Raw genomic sequence first — 20,737 nt, 5'->3', positions numbered from 1 at the left:
ATATTCTCATTTCTTCAAACAAATACCCAGAAGTGGAATTGCTGGATTGTATGGTAGTTCTATCTTTAATTTTTTGAGGAACCTCCATACTCTTTCCCCTAGTGGCTTCACAAATTTACATGCCCATCAACCGTGTATGAGGGTCCCTTTTCTCCACATCCTCACCAACACTTGTTATTTTTTGTCCTCTTGATAATAGCCATACTGACAGATGTGAGGGGGTATCTTATTGTGGTTTTGATTTGCACCTCCCTGATGATTAGTGATGTGGAGCATCTTTTCATGTGCCCTTGGCCATCCGCATGTCTTTGGAAAAATGTCTATTCAAGTCCTCTGTCTCTTTTTTAATTGGGTTGTGTTTTTTTGATATTAAGTTGTATAAGTTCTTTATGTATTTTGTATGTTAACCCCTTATCAGATATAATAATATCTTCTCGCATTCAGTAGGTTGCCTTTTTGTTTTGTTGATGGTTTCCTTTGCTGTGCAAAAACTTTTTGGTTTGATGTAAATTCATTTGTTTATTTTTGCTTTTGTTGCATTGCCTGAGGAGACTGAGCCAAAAAATGTGCTCTAAGGCCATAACTAGAAATAAGAAAATATATGAAAGAAAAAATCTCACTAGTAAAGGCAAATATTTAGTAAAGGCAATGGATCAGCCACTTAGAAAGCTAGTAAGAAGGTTAAAAGGCAAAAGTAGTAAAATCAACTGCAACTACCAATAAGTAGTTAAGGAACACACAAAATAAAAAGATGTAAAATATGACATCAAAAACATAAAACGTGAGGGGGGCAAAAATGTAGTGCTTTTAGAATGCATTCAAACCTAAGTGACTATCACCTTAAAATAGACTGCTATATATATAGGTCGATATATACGAACCTCATGGTAACCACAAACCAAAAATAGATACACAAAAAATAAACAGCAAGTAACCCAAATGTAAGACTAAAGAAAACCATCAAACAACAAGGGAAGAGACCAACAGAGGAAGAAAGGAACAAAGAAGAACTACAAAAACAACCAGAAAACAACTAACAAAATGGCAATAACATACTTATCAATAATTACTTAAAATGTAAATGGACTACATGCTCCAATCAAAAGATATAGGGTGGCTGAATGGATAAAAAACAAGACCCATCTATATGCTGCCTACAAGAGACTCACTTCGTATCTAAAGACACACATAGACTGAAAGTGAAGGGAGGAAAAAATATTTCATGCAAACGGAAACAAAAAGAAAGCTGGGGTAGCAATATCATATCAGACAAAGTAGACTTTAAAACAAAGACTGTAACACAAGACAAAGAGATTCCTTAAGTAGTTATGTAGCAGTACGTTTGGGGCTATATTGTCTTACAGCCAGGTTTTTCTTTACATTTTATTTTCTAAATAAGTCTTGAAAATAAGAGCCTTTTCCAGAATACAGGAAATCACTCTTTAGTAAATGAGTCAAGACTGTGCACTTTTCACAGAAGAACCAGACAATATAGTGATGCTTATTGACAATTTAATCAATTAAAGTTCTAGATATTTCTTAGGATACTGGTTCTGTTAATTGATTTGACAAACAGAAATTATGTTGGACAAACAGAAATTATGGACAGAAATTATGTTGAAATTAAGCTTAGATTTTCATTCTAAAGAGAACAAATAGATGTAGCCAATTTCACCATATATGTTATGATGTTTAATCATCAAAACATAACTGCCAATTTAAGATTACTAAGACTACTTTAAAGTCAAAGAAAGTGAACCTAAGGAATTTTGAATGATTGTGCCATGACCACATCACTGGTAATATATCTACTTCCAGAAATAAGGTAGCCTTCTTTTGAAGAATGTGTTCAGCTTAAATGCTTCAACCCTTAAGTGGAAATCAACCTTAAGTTGCATGCACCCAGCCAATCAGCAGACCTTGTATTTGGGGGTTTTATTAAACTGAGCTTGATACTATGTTATCAGCCTACATCCTAAGATTTTTTGATAACCAATCAAGAAAATCCTTTTTCTATTCAGTAGAGGCAAACATTGTTAAAGATATATATTATCCAACTAGATGATATACCCTGTTATCTCCACTTCTCCTTTTAGGTTTTTACATGTAGAACTCTATCCTTATCCTTTAGTTCTGTTAGACTTAACTTTCTTTAATTATGGCCTTAATGACTTTCTAAAATAGGAGAGCCATGTATTCCCTTTGCATACCACTTCAGTAGTATCCCCACTGAAAGAGAAATACATATTAGAATCAGGTGAGGATTTTTCCCCACCTGCACCTCCATTAAATTTCTGAGAAACATTCCACTAGGAAATCTTTCATTCCCTAAACCCATATCCGCTGCCCACCTTGATTGATAGAATCATAGTTCCAGTGGAAATTAATTGATGCAAACATGTTATGTCCCCAAGATGGGCTGGAACAGATAATAGACTGCTAACCTCTGCTCAAGCTTACTCAGCTCAACCTAGGTGTTGCTGTGAAGGTATGTTGTAGATTTGATTAGTATTAACAATCAGTTGACTTTAAGTAAAGGAGATCATCCTGGATAATCTGGGAGTGCCTGGTCCAATCAGCTGAAAGAACTGAAGAGCAGAACTGAGATTTCCCTGAAGAAGAAATTCTGTCTGTGAACAGCAGCATCAGCTCCTGCCAGAGTTCCAGCCTGCCCTTCCTGACAGCCTGCTCTATGGATTTTGAATTTGCTTAGCCAGCCCCACAATCACATTAGTCAATTCCTTAAAATAAATCTCTCGGGGCCGATCTGTGGCTTAGCGGTTAAGTGCATGCGCTCCACTGCTGGCGGCCTGGGTCCGGATCCAAGGAGCACACTGATGCACGGCTTGTCAGGCCATGCTGTGGCGGCATTGCATATACAGTGGAGGAAGATGGGCACGGATGTTAGCCCAGGGCCAGTCTTCCTCAGCAAAAAAAGAGAAGGATTGGCATGTATGTTAGCTCAGGGCTGATCTTCCTCACAAAAAAAAAAAAAAAGAAAAAGAAATCTCTCTCACCTTCTCTCTCAATGATGGATAGATGATAGATACACCGATAGAGAGAGAGAGATTCTATTGGCTCTGTTTCTATGCTGGCTGATACAGCAGTACTGACTGAGCATCTCTGTATGATTATGAATCATCTGGCACTTTGCTTCTTTAGATAGGCTGCAAGCTCTGAAATCACCACAATCAGCATCTGGCTGATTATTAGACACTGTGACTCACCATGGAAATGACATTTTTTGCTGATATAATAATATCTCTATTTAAAAAAAGAGATTGCCTCCCAACTTCATAACTAGAGATTAAAATAGTAAAAGAGTTAGAGATAATGAATATTGAACCACAAACACAAATTATTAAATACTAGGGTAGTAAAATAATATCATAAATATTGAAACATAGCCCACAACTTTTTGGAAGCAGAAAGAAAGGAGAAGTTTGGGTTAATATTAGGAAAGTTCTAAGAAAGAGCAAGACAGTGGACATTCTCAAGGAAAGGATCATGCAGCAGATTTGTAATCAGAAAAAGAAATAGCCTAACTGGAGAATCTGATATACATGTTCTTCTATTCTTGAAAAACCAACAAGCACAGCCGGATTTAAACAACAACAACAAAAAAATTTAATCACTTGGAAGAGAGGCTTGGTACTTCTTGGGTACCACATCTTATTTAAAAAAAAAAAAAAGTTATATTCAAGGCAGCCATTTAGGCTTATTGTGTATACAACTGACTATACCACCAACCCTAGGCCACTTTCCCCTTCCCAAAACCAACCAATCCCTTCTCCTCTCTCTATATATTGTCTCATGAGCCATCCTAATCAATTATCCAACAAGTTTCAAGTATCATGGTTTTCATTCCACAACTATGACAAAAGCGAATCGATTTTGCTTTATAAAAATACTTTGCATGAGTAAGTTTCAGTCAGAGTACAGTTACTTAATTAATAGACAAGTGTAAATATTGTATCTGATCCTTATATTTTGAAAGGGAAGCAGAGGTGACATGTCTAGATTTAAAAAGAGGAAGCTGGGGATACGGATACCCATACGACTCACTACATGGAATACAATCAATTCAATGTACTTCAGCTGGTTCAGGCCCAATGAAAGCTTCATCTGAGAGGACTTGTCTTCTCTAGAACTATAAACGTGACTAGCTTCGCTTTCACAATTTCCTTATATTTGGGCGAGTGGTCTTAATTATCTTAATCATCACTGTGAAAGACAGGGGTGTTACTTGTTTTATTCACTTCCCTCAGCATCTAATATATCTAACTATCAGCTACCTTCTCAAGTATAGTTTAAGACTGTCAAGAATTAGCTAGCAGCAAAGTTGGAACATAAGAAGGACATCTGATCAGAAATAGAAAGAGCCCCAAGGATGCAAGTGATTCAGAAGAGAAAAGATGGCTCTATGAAGGAATGGTGTTGATTAGTCTTGAGCCTGGCCATACTTTCCTGCTGCAGGTTCTAATATGCATACAACAAGATGCTGCTTCCTTATTCGGCAAGTATGGCCTTTAAATTGCTTATCCTAAAAACTTTTTTATTACTTTACACATGAGGCACCCAGGATCAGAGACAGTAGAGAAAAAGATTGTTTTGAAAAGTAGACTTACTTGATATGCCAGTTTGAACCACGTTAGACCAATATAAAAACTTAACACAGAAATATGTCTCTTATTGAGTTTTTAATGAAGGTGTAATTAGGTTTGCAGAAGACTTCCAGTAAGATGGAGTATAAGTATAATGATATTCAATTTATGCAAATTATCTCTTCCTTTGATCATAAATTCTAGGCCACAATTGGCGGGGGAGGGGATTACATTTCAGTGATTTCAGCCTTCTAATCTAGCAAATCACGAGATCAATAATGATAATAAGAAAATGGCTTATCCATTGCAGAATGAAAAGCAATAAAAGGACCTTCATCAGTTTGTGTTTGAATGATAGAATAATGCTCTTTGCTTTAATTTGGGAGCATACAGATCTCTGAAGTTACGAAACTAGGAGTTTCCAAACAATTGAAACTATAGTCAAAATTAGCCTAGAAAGAATTTTCCACAAAAGTTTATCAAGTTTATAACTAAAATCAGACTTCATCCATTATTATTGGTGCTATTTTTATTACACGGTTACTTATTTTTATTTGTAGATTAATAAACCTATTCTTAGAAGACTCTAATCACATACAAAACATTGAAAGTAATCATATTCCAAATATTTGCATTTTAGTCTATCCAAATATATATATTTTTAATTATTTTTATTCAGGCATGATGTCCAGATGTTAATCACCATTGCATTTGATATTTAATTAAACATTTTTTATTCTTGTAGTAAATGCCTTCTTTCTCTTCACATCATTTACGGTTTTTCACATTTTATCCATCATTCTGGAAAAAGAGGCACAAAAACAAAATTGCCAAATAATATTTATTACAGATTACAAAGAATTTTATTAATTTGGATTGGAAAATCCAAACAGAATAAATAAAAAACATAACAGATATTATTCTAGTTTGAAAACTCAAAATGAAATTTTTATTGAGTGTCCTCTATGTCAGGCAATATACTTTTCCACATTTAATAATTAGAACAATCTGATGAATTTTCTTTATTTCCATATTAGAGATAAAGTAGTTTAGACTCTGAAAGTAAATGTCTTGCCTAATATTACAAATCCACTAATTGGCAATCTAGGATTGACAACACATTAAGCTGTTGGTTTAAAATATAAAACACAATATTCCTGGTATTTTCTCACTGCATACGGACTTTCTCCTCAAACACTTACCAGAATTTAAAAATATAATTGTATGCTTCAAGATGTCAGCTAGTTTTCCTTTTGTGGAATTATGCATGGCTTAGCCTACTCCTTTCAGCTTTCAAGAATTGGCCATGTTTTCTTGTGTTTCCAATTGAATTGACCTTATGCTACTTACAAATAGGTTTTAGAAATATCTATGCACACAAAATGTAGATGTATAACTGGTTGTATTTTCCAGTGACCAATGTTAGAGCAATACATAATGACAGCCTTGAAAATGTGCAACCCTCATGGAAAGTCTTAATTTAGCCAATAAAATATTGAAAGTATATAATATATCTTAAACTTCCTATTCCATTGAAATATTTAGCCTATAAAGAGCTCATTTTTTATCTGGCCTGTGCCACCTGACATTCATTCATGTGTTAAAGTGTTCATTGAACCAACAAGCATTTATTGTGTCTGATACTGAGCAAGTTGCTAGGGCTTCAAAATTGAATAAGAAGTGACATCAGCAAAAATGGCAGAGAAAGGACCTCTAAACTCCATCCCTCCATGAAAGCAATTTAAAAACGGACAAAATCTGTCAGAATTAACAGAGCTCTGAAAACTTACCAAAAGCTTGCAGCAACCCAGGAGATGTTCATTCAAGAAAAACAGCTGATTCTCAGCGAGAACAGTAAACTTGGTGGCATTTTAACTTACCCTACTCCCATCTCCCACTCCCCTGCTCAGCAGTAGCCAAAAAATAACAGCCATATTCCTGGTACTAGAGGAACCAGAACCCCATTCAACAATGGACTTTATTCACACAGAATTTAAATTAATTATTTGTTCTGATCTGGCTGGAAGAACAGCTCAGAAGACTTACCTTTTTTGCCTAATTCAGAACTATTCCAGTGCTAAAGCTGCTTCCAGGGGCAGGGGAAGGCCATTTTTCAAAAATTTTCACAGGCTAATTTCTTAGATGCTGCTGCCAGAGGAAATGGATGACAGTTGATAAAGAATAGAACCAAAATGCTTAGGAGGAAAGGCTGGGGAATGATATGTCTCTAAAGGCTTTGAAAAGCTCCAACATGTTCCTGGGACCTTAGAAGGCCACATGCATATTCAGAGCTGTTTGCCTGCTCAGGAAAGACCTGTAGGCTCTAAGGTCCCATCTCCTGCTAACTTTGAGGCTCTAGAGAAGCCAACAAATTAGATAACCTAGATAAAATGGACAAATTCCTATAAACACACAAACTACCAAAACTGACTCAAAAAGAACTAGAAAATCTGAATAGACCCATAACAAGTAAATAAACTGAGACAGTAATCAAAAAACTTCTAATAAAGAAAAGTTCAGGACTAGATAGTTTCACTGCTTAAATCTGCCAAACACTTAAGAAGTAACACCAATCCTTCTCAGACTTCTCTGAAAAACGAAAAGGAACACTTCCTAACTCATTTTATGAGTCCAGTATTACCCTCTTACCAAAGCCAGTCAAAAACATCATAAGAAAACTACAAACCAATATCTCTTATGAACGTGGATGCAAAATCCTCAATAAAATACTAACAAACTGAATTCAACAGCATATCAAAAGGATTAGATGCCCTGCCCAAGTGGGATTTTTCCTAGGAATGCATGGGTGGTTCAATATATGAAAATCAATTGGTATAATACATCATATTAGTGGAACAAAGGCAAAATACCCACACGATTATCTCAACAGATACAGAAAAAAATTTGACAAAAATCAAACACCTTTTCACAATAAAAACACTCAACAAATTATGAATAGACGGGAACTTGCTCAACACAATAAGTGACATTTATGAAAAGCCCACAGCTAACACCATACTCAATAGTGAGAGACTAAAAGCTTTTCCCTAAAGATCCAGAACAAAACAAGTATGTCCACTTTCACCACTTTTATTAAAACATTGTTTTGGACTTTCTCACCAGGAAAATTAGGCAAGACATAGAAATAAGTGGCATCCAGATAGGAAAGAAAGAAGTGAAAGTATCTGTATTCACAAATCACATGATCTTATACGTAGAAAACTCTAAAGAATCCAAACACACATACTCACGCGCACACACACACACAAAACAGAGCTAATACATGAGTTCAGCAAAATTACAGGGTATGCAATTAACAGAGAAAAGTTTCAGTTCTATACACTAGCAATGAACAATCCAAAAAGCGAAATTTAAAAAAGAATTCCATTTACAATAGCATCGGTAAGAAGAAAATACTTAGGAATAAATTCAACCAAAGAATGCAAGACTTGTACACTGAAAATTATAAAACACTGTTAATTAAAATTAAGCAAGACTGAAATAACTGGAAAGATATCCCACATTCATTGATTGGAAGAGTTAATGTTAAAATGGCAATACTCTGCATATTGATTTACAGATTCAACAAAATCTCTATCAAAATTCCTACTACATTTTTTCTTACAGAAATGTAGAAGCTAATCATAAAACCCATATGGAATTTCAAGGGAGACAGAAGAGCCAAAAAAAATCTTGAAAAAGAGGAATAAAATTGAACTCACATTTCCTAATTTCAAAACTTATTACAAAGCTACAGTCATCAAGACAATGTGATACCAGCATCAGAACAGATATATAAACCAATGGAATAAAATTGGAAATCCATAAATAAACCCATAAATTTGTGGTCAGTTGATTTTCCCACAAGGGTGCCAAGACCATTCAACGGAGAAAGAATAATCTTTTCAACAAATGATTCTGGATATCACAAGCAAAGATGAATTTGGACCCCAACCTCACATCACATACAAAAATTAACTCAAAATGGTTAAAAGATCTAAATATAAGAGCAAAAACTATAAAACTCTTAGAAGGAAATGTAGGTGAAAATATGTGTGACCTTGGATTAAACACTATTTTTTAAAGATGTGACACCCAAAGTACAAGTAATCAAAGAGAAATAGATAAATTTAACTTCATCTAATTGAAATATTTTGTGTATCAAAGGACACTATCAAGAAAGTGAAAGGACAATCCAAAGAGTGGGAGAAAATAGCCCCAAATCACATATCTAGCAAGGGTCTAGTATCCAGAATATATCAAGAACTCTTACAACTGAACAATAACAAAAAAAAAAAAAGCAATTAAAATAAATGAGCAAAGGATTTGAATAGACATTTCTCCAAAGAAGGTATACAAATGGTCAATAAACACATGAAAAGATGCTCAACATCATTGATCATTAGGGAAACAAAAATCAAAACCACAATGAGATACCACTTTACATCCACTAGAATGGGTATAATCATTAAAAAAAAAACAGAGAGAAAAAAGAAAAATAACAAACTTTGGCAAGAAGGTGGAGAAACTGGAACTCGCATCCATTGCTGAAGGGAATGTAAAATGGTGCAGCCACTACAGAAAACAGTATGGCAATTCTTCAACTGTTAAACATGGAATTACCTTATGAACTAGCAATCCTAATCCTAGCTATATACTTGAGAAAATTCAAAACATAAAATCATGCAAAAACTTGTACATGAATGTTCATAGCAGTGTTATTCAAAATAGCCAAAAAATAAAAACAACCCAAATATCTATCAGTTGGTGAATAGATTTTAAAAAATGGTATATCCATAATATGGAATAGTATTTAGCCATATAAAGCAATGAAGTACTGTTTTATGCTATAACATGGATGAACCCTGAAATCATTATGCTAAGATAAAGAAGCAAGACACAAAAGACTGCATATTGTATGATTCCATTTATATGAATGACCAGAATAGGTAAATCTATAGACATAGAAAATAGACTAGCAGTTGCCAGGGGATAAGGGAGAGAGGGGAATTGGGATTAACTGCTAATAGGTATGGGGTGATGAAAATGTTCTGGAATTAGATAGTGGTGATTGTTACACAACATATTGAATATACTAAACCACTGAAATGGTTTCCACAATGGTGAAATTAGTGTTTTACGGAATATATCAATTCTAAAGTGCTAAAAAGTGAATAAGACTGAAATGGTAAAAGTACACACAAAAAATTACAATTACAGTAGAGTGTGATAAATGTTATAATTCCATGAGAACCTAGTGGAGACACATCTAAATCAGATTAGGAGGCCAGGGAAGACTGCCAAGTGGAGATGATTATTGAGCTGAGTCATTATAGATGAAGCGGAGAATTAGCTAGAAGAAGAAGGAGCAAGGGACAAGGGTATTTATAAACGCTGTTTAGTTTTATGTTAATCCTTTAAAATTGTAGTAAGTACAGGTTGAATCATTGCATAATTAATTGTTAACAAAAATAAAGTTAGTAAAGGTAGCATATAATTACAACTTTCAGTCACTCTAAAGAAAAAAAGGAAAATACTAATGAGAACTTACTATTATATATCAAGTTTTATCAACAAATTTATAATTATAAACAATATCAGTTTTAGTAATGTTTTCATTACATTTTTTTCTGTAGCTCTTTTGTATTCTTCCTACCTGCCCATTTTTTACTCCTTCACTAAATCTATTAATCCGTCTTGGTTCTTATTTAACAATAGGGGTTTTTCATCTCATCTGTGGAGGGCGGAAGGTCTTTGGGAACTCCTCCTGGCTAAACTACAAGAATTTCTCACATACCAAGGCATGTTTCCTTATGCTCAGTATTTTCCAAAATATTACTTAACAGGTTGACTTCTATCCTCATCTCTCTTCATCTTTATTCTGAAATTTTTAACTCTGTGCATGTTATCTCTTTGAAAAACCATAGACTATGTCCCGTGTTATTTATTCCTATGTTAAATATTTATCAGTCACTTTTCTCTTTACATATGTCTCTCACAGGTGGCACTTAGTTCTAATCATTTGTATTGCAGATTATTCGCATTCCTTCTTATAGTCCCAATGGTCAACTAAATATTGGCTTTTCCATTCCATTCCCCTCCCCCATGCTCTAGGATGCATTTTTTATTAAAAAGTAGAGAAGAGATAATCAATGCTAATTTTGCATCATCATATTACATTTTCCTTTATGAATTCACATGTTCTTACTAATAATGAGTAAAAATATTTATTTAGAACATGAGATTGATAATTTTAAAATGGTAAGGTGTGGATTTTTTATATAATTTTCACAGGAGGACAAGTGTGTATATACATTTTGGTGGACAATTTGGAAGTACCTCTCAAAATTTAACATTCATATTCATTTTGACCTAGTAATCCTATTTCTGAAAATTTATTTTACAAAAGTACACACCTAAATATTTATGTTCAAGGTTTTTAACTTCAATTTTTTTGTAATGGTCAAAGATTAAAATTTTTTTAAAAAAATTAAAAAGCCAGCCCTGGTGGTCTAGAGGTTAAGACTCAGCACTCTCACTACCGTGGCCCTGGTTCATGTCTCACTTAGGAAACCACATCACCTGTCTGTCAGTTGTTATACTGTGGCAGCTGCTGTTGCTGTGATGCTGAAAGCTATGCCACCAGTATTTCAAATACCAGTAGGGTCACCCATGGTGGACAGGTTTCAATAGAGCTTCCAGACTAAGATAGACTAGGAAGAAGGATGTGGCCACCCCCTTCCGAAAAAATTAGCCATGAAAACCCTAAGAATATCGACAGAGAATTGTCTGATCACCAGAAGATGACAGGATGGCATGAAAAAACGAGGCAGGGTTCTACTCTGCTGTACACGGTGTTGCTAGGAGTTGGAATCGACTCTGGCACTAACAACATTAAAAAAATTTAATGGACCTATGACTTAAGTATCCATCAAAAAGCAAATCATTAAATAAATAGTGGTTCACCTACATTTTAAAATAAAACACTAGAAGTCCAATAAAGGAGACTTACATGTGATGAAGTGAAAATTTCAAAAAGATATATTTTAAAATGAAATCAGTATAAAATAACATGTATAATAAAATCCTCTTTTAAATCCTTGATAGGATTTAATAAAATCCTATAAAGAGCACTTGAGTTTATGAAACTAAAAGGTATTTAGATAATAGGATTTATACTAAATTGTTGACAATAAGCTTCTTTGGAGAAGACTGAAATTGTGCTCAAGGAGAAGTGAATAGGACTTTGGTGTATTTTTATACCTCTATATTACTTGAATAGTTTTGTAATATTCATAAAATAATTAGAGTATTTCTGAAATTAGATTAATAATAAAATATGTTGAAAGAATAAATGTGTTTATAGGCAACATTAAATTCTGCTAGAGAAATACATCATAGGCAAATTAGTGTAGGCATTCAGTGTTTTCAGCTAAAAATGCAGTTGGTAATCATCACTCTATCTAAATTCAGAACAAATGGCTGATTCAGGTACTTTTCAAAGCCAAGTCAATTCGTGTGACATCATGTAGTCATGCTGACAGACTATGTTTTCAAATCGGAGTTTTGTTATAGTGCCAAGGAAGTTTTTTTCACATTCCCAATTAATGATCCATATAATTCAGATCCAGTGAAGACTGCATTTCTGAATGTACAATGAGCCCAACTGTCTCAGGTTCCACAGGTTACAAAAATGAACTCTCTAAAGCCATAGTAGAAAAAAAGATCCAGTAGAGCATCAAAGAAGGAGTCAAATTCCCACACATCTCCCTGTAGGTACAGAGGTTTTTATCTCCGTCGGCGCCAGCTACCAGGGATGCCCTCTGATGCTTAGCTCTCACCTGAAATTTTGAAGAGATGGGTAAGAAGAAATAGAAAGTGTAGGAAAATGGGGAAAAGGGAAGAAGAAATCGTATCTCAGGAAAGGTATCAGGAACCAGAATTAAAGAAGGGCACAAGAAGTCTGTCCCAGTCGTAGGTATGTGTGAGGTAGAAGGGAGAAATCGTCCAAGTTCAGATGGAGGGCGTGGTAATTTCAAGCAAAGCAAGGGTACAACAAAAGCATTTCCCTCAAGAAGATGGAAGGGAGGCCTGCATGCCAGGTTCCCAAAATTCAGTTTTTGGCAGAAACCAGCTGAGAAAGCAGAACTCAGACTGGCTTTTTCAGAGGGCAGGATCTGCCTAAGATTCAAAAGCCGAGGTAGACTGGGGTGGGGATAGACATCTGTATCTCACTACGGCCAATTTCAAGCTACCAATAATTTAACTACCGTTTGGTAAATTTCCTGAAAATTTAACAGCCAGCTCTTGCAAGCCAGTATTTGTGGATCCAGCAGACCATTTGGGGTAGATATTAGAAAAATCCTACATATTAAAGTGACCCAGGCAGAGAAGGTACCGTCGAAGTCAGAATGCAAGGAGGAATATGCAATAGGCCGCTGCCTGTTAACACAGCTGTGTAGACAAAAAAAACAATGCCATATCCTACTAGAAAGGGAGCGTGATATGCAAATATTTTCTCTGTTAATTTCTTTAACATTCCATGGGAGAAATCAGACAAGCTTGTGGGCAGGGAGTGCTAAGTGCAAATAGCTGCGATGGGGCCCGGATTGCAGCAAGGAGTAACAACTCTAGCCTTTAACATGCGTCAGAAAAGCATGTAGGAAAGTGTCTAGATGATACCAAAATAATATGAATATTTGCATGCTTTGAATGTACCATATAAAATTGGTAGCATATCTAAAATTTGAACCAGTCCTTCATGTTCTCACTATAGTACGTTTTACCTTCTATACTTAAGTATATAATATAAATATTTAAAATATATATAATCCCCAATTCAGCACTCAGATAACACTGCAGTGATTCAGTCTAACTACTCTAGCACCTGATCAAGCCAAGAATGTTTACTTTGTTGTGTTGAATAGGGCTTTTACTGAAGATCTAGCAACCAGCTCCCAGTTTCTCCCAATCTAACCCCCAACCTGAGTAATTCACTCAGTATGAGACATCTTCCTTTCAATTTAACTAAAGGCTAGGATTATCCTTCTTCCCTGGTTCAGGGACATTTCTCAGTTTTGTAATACTGCTGAAACACTATTCATTCTCCATCTCTTCCTCCTGGTTTCCAGATTTTTTATGTCATTAGATTTCCTACTTTAATGTTCTGGCCAACATTCATTTGGGATATCCTATTCTGAGAGTTTCATATAGTAAGCTTGTATCTACCTTGTCAATATTCTCTCTGGATTTTGTGTAAAACAACTATTATCAAAGAGAAATAGATATGAGGATGAAAGGGAGTCAGGTGTGTATAATTAAAACAATAGCAACATCATGATGTAGCTTCCTAAGTTGGGAAGAAAAGTAGAGTAACTGGGAGTTCAGTAAAACAATTAACTTTATCTTTACAATAGGCTAAATGCCACAAAGAAGGAAAACATTTAGCAACATTGGTGTAAATTATTACAGAAAAATATTCTCAGATAGAAATGTGTTAATTGAATTAAAGTTTTGCCTAACTCGGGATATGTGTGGGAAACAAAGCAATTTGAAAGTTGTGGATAGAAATGAATTATATGAATTTTAAATAAAAGTGCAAATATCTAGATTTTGAGAATATAATTTAATTATGGTACTTTTATAGAGTCATTTTAATTTTGAATAATTTCAATTATTTTGTGTGCATGTATCAATGTTAAAATATTGATTCCTATCCAAATACACAAAATACTATATATATTTCCAAGTTAATTTCAAAATACGAAAGATGAAATACAACTGCAGAATTATGGAAATGTGTGGAAGTTTATGGTTAGAGGTTTCAATTTCCTTAAAAAATATGTAGATATAAGTATTCTCCAAAGTACTATTTTGACTGATGAGCAAAAATAAAAATTTTTTAAAACTAAGGAAATTGCCTGGATCAAAAGAATAGTATTTATATCTAATGAAAAAATATTTATCAAGGCTGGAAATTTCATATTAGTGATTAACCAATAACTTTGCAATGTACAGATACAATAGCGCTCTTTATGTTGTTATATTATAGATTAACTATCATCCACAGTTACCTTCTGAAGCTTTGAATTATGACATATTAGAGAGAAAAAGGACAACTGAATGATTTTCATCTGCAAGTTTTAAAAATGTGTCCAAAAATTCTTTGATATCCATCCTTTCAGAGGTGGAACTTAATTCTCCTAACCTTGAGTGTGGGCTGGGGACTTAGTGGCTTAATTCTATAGAATATGGCAGACGTCATGGAGTACGTCACTGCTATGGTTAGATTATAAGAAGACTGCAGCTTCCATCTTGAGGGTGCGCTCTCTTTCAAGTCATTCTTTCTGGGGGTAGCCAGCCACCACCATGTGAAGACATTTAGGCAAAGATGTGGGGAGAAATAGAGACCTCCACCCAACAGCCAAGAGGACCTGAGGCTGGCCGACAGCCATGTGAGTGAACTTGGAAGCAGTCTTGCCAGTCCCCGTTGTGCCTAGAGAGTGACTGCAGCCTCATCAGACCCCTTGACTACAGCCTCACGAGAAACCCTGAGCTAGAAACACCCAGCTAAGCTGCTCCCAGATTCCTAACCCACAGAAACTGTAAAATGTTTACTTTTTAAGCTACCAAGTTTGGGGGGATGAAGAACTGCACTTTTTATGTCAACAGAGATGAAAGCATAGCATTGTTATTTATCAAAGTTGATGGACCACATTTGATAGGTTAGAATAGACAACAACACTTTTTTTAGTAATTTGAATTAATCCTCTGATACCAGAGGCTTTATCAAACAGACAAAAAAGCTGAGACAGGGGTTAAATATGTATGCAGTGGTATGTTATTTTCTTTACTTGAGGCGTAATACAAAATATTTATGAGGCTGTAAATTAGTGATTTAAAACAAAGAAAATAAATGAAATCTATTACCAAATTCTTATTTTGAACTAGACCCATGATGACAAATTGCAGAACAGACAATTGAAGGGCAAGGATAACAGATTGGATTAGAGGACAGAAGGTGATTATTTATATGAGAGATGTAGACAAAGCACTTGAAATGTATTATGTGCTCAGAAAGAAATCAAGGTAGTTGACCATCCTGGACATTATTTTTTCTAAGTTTAAAATATATTCAAAAACTTCCATCTGAACAATATGAGTCTTCCTCCTTCATTTAAATAGCAGCAAAATATTTAATCATAACAATGCAATATGTTTTATTTAACCAATATCCAATTGTTGAATATTTTGCCTTCATTTAAATAGCAGCAAAATATTTAATCATAAGAATGCAATATGTTTTATTTAACCAATATCCTATTATTGAATATTTTGGTTGATTTTTTTTCTAGTATTTTGCTAATACAAACAATACTGCAAAGGTCCTTCTTGAACACTTATCTTTTGAAAATAAATTCACTGGGCAAATTCCTAGCTATGATATTGCCATGACCAAACATACATGTTTTATAAAATCCAATGCATATTGTCAAAATGCCATGCAGAAAGATTGCACCAACTCACATGCCCACCAACTCACATGCTCACTGCAGTATGAGAGTTACCATTTTTCCCACAGTTTTGCTATCGCTTATTATCGAAACTTTTAGCATATTTGCCAATATGATAGATGAAACCTACTTTAATTTGTATTTAAGTATCAGTGAAATTTAATATTTTCTTTATATATGGATTAGCCACTGGAATCCCTTTTTCTATAAACTGCCTAATAATTTCATTGCCCATTTATGCTATTGGATTATTTGCTTGTCATATCAAGTTATATGAGATTTTTGGTGTATGGGCTATTAACTGAGTTTCTTGCCAATCTTTAGCTATATGTAGGGTTTTTGTTTGTTGTTGTTGTTGTTTGCCATGCAGATGTTTTTTTGGTCTGTTTGTTTGCATTTTAGTTGAATTGGTCAATCTTTTCCAAAATATTTTCCGAGTTTTGGTATCATGCATACAGGAAATTTCCAGACTCGGAGATTATAAATAAATTGTAAGAGAGAAGGGCTAGCGTTATATAGGACTAGGAATCCAGTCATGGATAGAAGTAAGAGTCAATACTGAGAGACTCTAATCTCGACCCAAGTAAATTTTATTGTCCCCAAGCACAGGAAGCCCTGAGGAAATTTTTCTAGAACTTGTAGACTATGCATTCAGCAGCCAGTGAGCACCATCCATCCCCAGTGCCACTGAGTGTGTTAATAGTACTATAGGCACTAGGGGAGGACTTCTTGTTGGCAGTTGCCCAATGATTATCCAACAGGACTGATGATTACCATTGGCCCAAGATTTTGCTCAATTTTGTTAAATTATTCTTCCTAGACAGCCATCTTTTCAATAGCCTAGGAAACACAAATTTTCCCAAAATTAATGGTAGGACATGGACATCTAGAGAGACATTGCAGATATTATAAAGAAAGCAACAATGCCTGTATTTCGTGGGACTAAAGGAAAATAGCATATGATACCCAGCTCATTAAGTCAGTGTGTAGTGGAACATATACTCTTTTCATAAACTATTATAAAGTATCAAGTGTGTTAAAAACAAATACCATCTTCCCATATTTTCTTTATTCATTCATATTTCTCTTTGTCAACTTCCTTCTTTTCATTTTATTTATAATTTATCCCAGTCATATTTTTTTCCTATGATGCTCTCAAGTTCTGACTGGTGTGTCCATAAGTCTTACTCTAGTCCTGCCTTCCTTCGTTCTTTCCCTCCTCCCTTCTTTCCTTCCCTCCTCCCTTCTTTCCTTCTTTCTAATTTTTTTCTTCCAAGGCAGTATTAAAATGTATATATAGAGAAGAGCATCACAGGGCACAGTAAAATACCAAGATTAACATATATGACAAAAGTTTATATTTCAGTCTAGGGCTCAGTATTTTACTCTCTTTGTACCCAATATTTAATCTGAGGTAGGATGGTATAATAGAAGAATAATAGATTTTTTAGACAAAGTTAGTCTCTGGAAGTCTATACAGGCCTATCTGTAAAATTTGTATTACAACTTTTAGAATTTGGGTGAGAATTAAATAAGATTATTTCATAATAAAGTGATAGCATTTTTTGAGAACTCAGATCTTTTGACTCATAGTTCTGCACTTACATTGTAAAACACAGTCAAGTATTCTAAGAATAAACCTAAATAATCCCCAATGTTATTTCCTTTTATTAAATTTCATGGGCTCAAGTTATAGAAAATACAAAAATTTTCTCATTTAACTAAAGTATTAAGTAATGCATTACTTCAAGCAGAGGTATTTTTCTAGATTAAACAGTAAAATATAAAGAATCTTTAAAATAATTGTTTACACTGATTTTTTAAAAGGTATGCATATAATAGAAATATTATTTTAAAATATGAACAAAATTTTTCACATGTATTTAATTCAAAAGTGAACATTTATCTCAACTTTGTGTTATACTCATACCAATGTTGTAATGCAATTATTTTTATAGATAACTATATGTTCTTTTAAGAGAACTGTATGTATACGAAAATTTTTAAAAATCCAAGTACCCTCAGTTCCAGAAAAACAAAAAATATTAGTTTTGAGAAAAGGTAATTCCCTTTAAAATGGAGAAAATTGAATTAGCAATTTTAAATAGTGAGAAAGTAAATTTAATCTTCATTTTCAGCAATTTTGTTATCCAGTCAATTCATAAAAAGGATGATATGCAAACATTACCAAATGAATCCACTGAAGGCTGACTGGACACATTGGTCACTGAGTCACTTGCCCACGTTCTGAATTATGAAGCCTGGTCCTTTCTGGAGAAACCCTTTCTGAGCGCTCCTGGACAAGGAAGAGGAGGAGCCACAGTTCATGTTTAATTCACAGGTAGACTGGACTTCATCTCTTGTTTTGAGAATGAAATGAGGAGGCAAGGGCATTTGAACAAGAGTGACTTTGTCTAATATTGTTTAACCTAAGCAACACCCTGTGGGATGAACTATTAGCCTCATTTTTCAAGTGAGGAAACAAGTCAAATAATTTACTCAAGCCAGTTTCTGCAGCTGCCACTCAAAAACTTTTACAAGATCCAATTGCTAACTGATTTTTTATATTTACATATGTCCCTGTTGATGGCCATCTTCATGAGAGGCTGAAATTATGAGTAGATATAGACGTAGAATTTGCTGACAAACAGAGAGTTGTGCAGATATAAAAAGGAAAGAAAATGTTTTGACACTAAAATATTTGAGCTGTGTTATGTAAGTAATTTGGAGAATTATAAATGGTAACATTTAAAGACCTCTTTTGTATTCCATTTATTTTTAAAAATGTTCCATTTGATCCAGTATTTCCACTTCTGGAAATTTATTCTTATGAAAGTAATTAAGATATGAAAATAAAAGATCAAGTTATCTGTTTGAGCTATATTTGGAAATTCCTAAATGTACAATAATACAAGAATTGTTAAATAAGAAATAGTACTTATAGAATATTATGTAACTATTTTAAAGAATTAAAATAAATTTCTATTAACATAGAAATATTTTTTAATGTTAAGGTAAGAAGTAGGATACAAAGTTATACATATATGCAATATGATCAGAACGAAGTGAAATAGTTTTAAAAGACTAAAGGAAATATTAATAGTAACATTTTCTGCTTTTTATGGTTTTGTAATTCCTAAATTTTCTTTAATGGGAATTTTTTACTTTTAAAACTGGAATTTTTTCTTTTAATCAAAAGAAGTATCTCTTTTCCTTTATTTTGTAGATTTTATAAGATGTTTAAAAATTAAGAAAACAATAAAATCTAACCATCTTTATTGTCCTTCACAGATATAAACTCTCTCTGAATTATTTCTTTCAGATCATAGGCAATATTATTTTCCCGATAATTTTCAAATAAATCAAAAGTGATCCATCTCTATAAAGTTTATTCCAACTTAATGGTTAAGAAATTTGTCTCGGAACAAGTTTTCTCATAGTATAGCAGACTTATTAACCTTAAAAAAAGAGTCCAAGGAATGCTCTTCAGTTTAAGACACAGACAGCTGTTCCATTAAAAATCCATGCCACCGAAAGGATGCTTAAGATACAGAAAAACTGTAATGATTGTGACTTTCTTATCGAATTACCACATAAGCATATTTTGTGATCTATTAATATAAACAGATAAACACACACACACTTACTTTGTATTCATTTATTTTCTTGTTTGCCCATGAAACTGTCATTTGTTTTTTCTTTTTTAAAGGAAGACTATGTCATTATTATTTTTCTTTTTAATTTTTAACCTATTATTGCTCTGTGTTTGAAACAAGATTGACTTATGATGTGTGAACTTAAAATGCCAGTATAATCAGAAATCCATAAATTTTCAAAGTTGGAAATCTTAATTCAAAGACATACGTCCTGGAAATGGCTGCAGATGTTCCTGATGTCGACAAGATAGCTGTGGATTTAGGGATACAGGTAGATCAAGAAATTAGGAGAGATTTCTCACTGAAATTATTTTCAGTGCTATTTTAGATTCAAGTCAACAAATATTACATTCAAAAGAACAAAATTTACTTTCAACATGAGAAATAGTGGCAAATGGAATTCAAACACCCTTTTTGTTTGTGTTTGTTTTTGTTTGTTTGTTTGTGAGGAAGATCAGCCCTGAGCTAACATCTGATGCCAATCCTCCCCTTTTTTCTGAGGAAGACTGGCCCTGAGATAACATCTGTGCCCATCTTCCTCTACTTTATATGGGACACCACCACAGCATGGCTGGACAAGCACTGCGTCAGTGCGCGCCAGGGATTGGAACCGCAGGCCCGCCGCAGCAAAGCGTGTGCACTTAACCGCTTGCGCCACCGGGCAGGCCCCTTGTTTTTTTTTTAAATGTGCAGATGTTAATCAACTTTACTGAGCTATAATTTACATACAATAAAATATACCCATTTTAGGTGTACAGTTTGAAGAGTTTTGTCAAATGTAGATTCCTGGTAATCCTCAGCACAATCAAGATATATGACTTTTCCATCACTCTAAAGGTTTTCTTGTGCCCCTTCCCTATAGATCTTCCCACACTCCCAGCCCTAGGCATGCATTGAACTGCTTTCTGTGACTATAAATTAGACTTGCTTCTTCTAGGGTTTTATATCATTAAATCATATAGGA

The sequence above is a fragment of the Diceros bicornis genome, chromosome 3 (assembly GCF_020826845.1).
Source record: "Diceros bicornis minor isolate mBicDic1 chromosome 3, mDicBic1.mat.cur, whole genome shotgun sequence".
Lineage (NCBI taxonomy): Eukaryota > Metazoa > Chordata > Mammalia > Perissodactyla > Rhinocerotidae > Diceros > Diceros bicornis.
Note: the sequence above shows the minus strand (reverse complement) of the source record.